Raw genomic sequence first — 3576 nt, 5'->3', positions numbered from 1 at the left:
TTTCTCCTCTGGGTCTGTTGGCACTTTGAGCTAACGTGTCCTCTCGCATCTCATCAACGGGACCCCAAGCCGCGACTCCCCCCAGCCGTCATCACCACCGCAGACCTGTCCGCAATGTCACATTGCTATCTAGCAATTTGTGACAATATTATTTATGTTATTACAATGCATCATCGGACACTTTAGATCAGGGGTGTCCAAACTTTTCAGAAAGCGGGTAAGATTTGGTGAGCTGGAAATACATGAGGGCCGACTATTCAGCCTGGTATTTTTTGAATAGTATTTAATAAATGTAAGCGTTTGGAAAGGTTTGTAGTACTTGGCAATCAGCGTCGCGACCTCGTAGCACGTCTTTGTCGCATTTTTATACGACTCGGGGTATCTGGTGAAAAAGTGCTGCTGTGCTGTTAAAACAGCTTCTAGTTGCTTTACCTATTCACAGTGTTCGTTTAAAGTTAGCTTGTTGTAGAAAGCATGTTTTGTCTGGCAGTGCCTTTTAATATTATAATCTTTGAAAACAGCCACAGTCTCTTGGCAAATTAAGCAGAACAACCAAACCTCACCACACTTCAGCTATGGAAGCTTGGCAAACGGTCCACCCATGAGTCTCACAAGAGAACAACTTCTTTTACTGGTATCCAAAACCAAAAATGGCTGTGAAACATAATATGACATTTCAGTCAGTGATAAAAAAAAGTTTTTTAGTACAGTATATAAATCAATATAGGGGTTTAAAAATATCGTATTTTTCACACTTTTCCCCTTTAACAGTGGAGCCATTGATTTGAAATAAATTTGTTACTGATGGAAAAATACCATACTATATATCGGTTTATTTATCAATCACTACTTATTAATCACTTCTATAGAGGAGCGATTAATCTAAAAAAAAATAATAATACGTATTTACATATACAACTAATATAACTAATTTTTATATATATATATATATATATATATATATATATATATATATATATATATATATATATATATATATATATATATATACATACATATATATATATATATATATATATATATATATATATATATATATATATATATATATATATATATATATATATATATATATATATATATATATATATGCAGCACGGCAGCGCCGTGGTTAGCGCATGTGCGGCACAGTTCAAGTCATGGGAACTTCCTGCGTGGGTTCAAATACAGCTCCAGACTTCCTGTGCGGAGTTTGTATGTCCTCCCCGTGCTTGCGTGGGTTTCCTCCGGGCACTCCAGTTTCCTCCCACATTCCAAAAACATGCATTTCAGGTGAATTGGCCGGTCCAAATTGTCCCTACGTGTGAATGAGCGAGTGAGTTGTCTGTCCCTGTGTGCTCTGCGATTGGCTGGCAACCAGTTCAGGGGGTCCCCTGCCCACTGCTCGATGATTGCTGGGATGGGCTCCAGCACCCCCGAGACCCTACTGAGGATAAGCGGTGCAGCTAATGAGATGAGATGAGATATATATATATATATATATATATATATATATATATATATATATATATATATATATATATATATATATATATATATATATATATATAATTTGACTCAGATACAGATATGTTGGTGATGATGTTGAAAACTAAACAAAAACTAAATAAATGGAGATACAATCACATAGAGATAACTTTTAAGATGAACACAAAACAGACATTTCTGCACATTTCCAAGTTAGGGCAGACAAGTGGAAGTTTTGATGCTGGAGGTATCTGGCTCAGTCTTTTTAGTGCAAAGATCAGGAACTTCGTTAATGGTGGTCCTGCTCCCTAGGGGGGGCGGCAGGTTCAAAGATACTCATATGATGGAAAACACACACCACATAGAAGTCAGTTGTCACCATGAGCAGCAATCAGATTTATCGTTATTATAATCTGCTCTTATTATATAGTTTGCTGAGAATAGATGGAGACAGTAATTGTAAGAGTTGTGATTGATCTGGAAGATGATCCCGGCATGTATATATACAGTATATCCCCGGTTGTTAGCATTATGAGTTAGGATAACGTTTTTAACTCAGAGAGATGTTTCTGTCATTTTTTACTTGGTTCTGTGAGGGGACTCCGTCATAATTTGTAAATATGAAGTCGTTAAAATATTGCCATTACAAAAATTTTTTAGCATGAAGCAATTAGCCATTAGCTGTTGATATCACTTTTTAGCATGTATCTCTTAGCATAACTCATTAACGTGAGTCCATTAGCACAATTCGTACTTATGAAGTTGTTAAAATATAGCCATTACCAACATTTTTTAGCACGAAGAGGTTAGCATTTAGCCGTTAGTTAGCATCACTTTTTAGCATGTATCCATTAGTATAACTTATTAACATGAGTTCATTAGCATAATATGTAAATATGAAGTCGTTAAAATGGTGCCATTACCAAAAATCTTTAGCAGGAAAACGTTAGCATTGAGCCGTTAGCATCACTTTTTAGCATGTATCCGTTAGCATAACTCATCAACATGAGGCCATTAGCATAATTTGTAAATATGAAGTTGTTAAAATAAAGCCATTACCAAAAATTTTTAGCATGAAGAAGTTAGCATTAAGCTATTAGCATCACTTTTTAGCATGTATCCGTTAGCATAACTCATCAACATGTACCCATTATTATAAATTGTGAATATGAGGTCGTTAAAATATTTCCATTACCAAAATTTTTTAGCATAAAGAAGTTAACATTTAGCCGTTAGCATCACTTTTTGGTATGTACCCATTAGCATAACTCATTAACATGAATTTGTAAATATGAAGTTGTTACAATATAGCCATTCCCAAAATTTTTGGGCATTAGGAAGTTAGCATTGCCCACAGTGTTTACAGCTAGCTTGCGCTAATTCTTGGGCTGGCTGCGCCAGTCCAACTCGTCACCAATAGTTTCTAGAGCTAGCATGAGTAAGCATAGCTTCAACCTCTCATCGCTAATACTTGGGCTGGCTATGCCAGCCCAACACCTTGCTAGCGGCGCACATAGCTGTTAGCATCATCTCGCTAGCATCCACTCTTTGGAATTCACCATTTACCCATGGTTAAAGGTAATGTGGGTCGGGCCCCCTCAAGCCACCCTGGACAGTCCCTGCTTAGTTCCTACTAACCTCTGAAAAAGCCCTCGTTTCCATGACTACTCATAGAAATGAATGGGCCCATGTATTCCGGATGGGGACTTATTATCCATTAGTATAACTTATTAACATAAGCCCATTAGCGTAATATGTAAATATGAAGTCGTTAAAATTGTGCCATTACCAAAAAATTTTAGCAGGAAAACGATAGCATTGAGCCGTTAGCATCACTTTTTAGCATGTATTCGTTAGCATAACTCATCAACATGAGGCCATTAGCATAATTTGTAAATATGAAGTCGATAAAGTATAGCCATTATCAAAATTTTTTACTGTGAAGAAGTTAGCATTGCCGACAGTGTTTACAGCTAGCTTTCGCAAATACTTGGGCTGGCTATGCCAGCCCAACTCGTCACCAACAGTTTTTACAGCTATCTTAAGTAAGCATAGCATCAACTTCCCATCGCTAATACTTGGGCTAGC

The sequence above is a fragment of the Urocampus carinirostris genome, chromosome 16 (assembly GCF_059441175.1).
Source record: "Urocampus carinirostris isolate Australia breed hairy pipefish chromosome 16, RoL_Ucar_1.0, whole genome shotgun sequence".
Classification (NCBI taxonomy): Eukaryota; Metazoa; Chordata; class Actinopteri; order Syngnathiformes; family Syngnathidae; genus Urocampus; species Urocampus carinirostris.
This window is presented reverse-complemented; position numbering follows the sequence as displayed.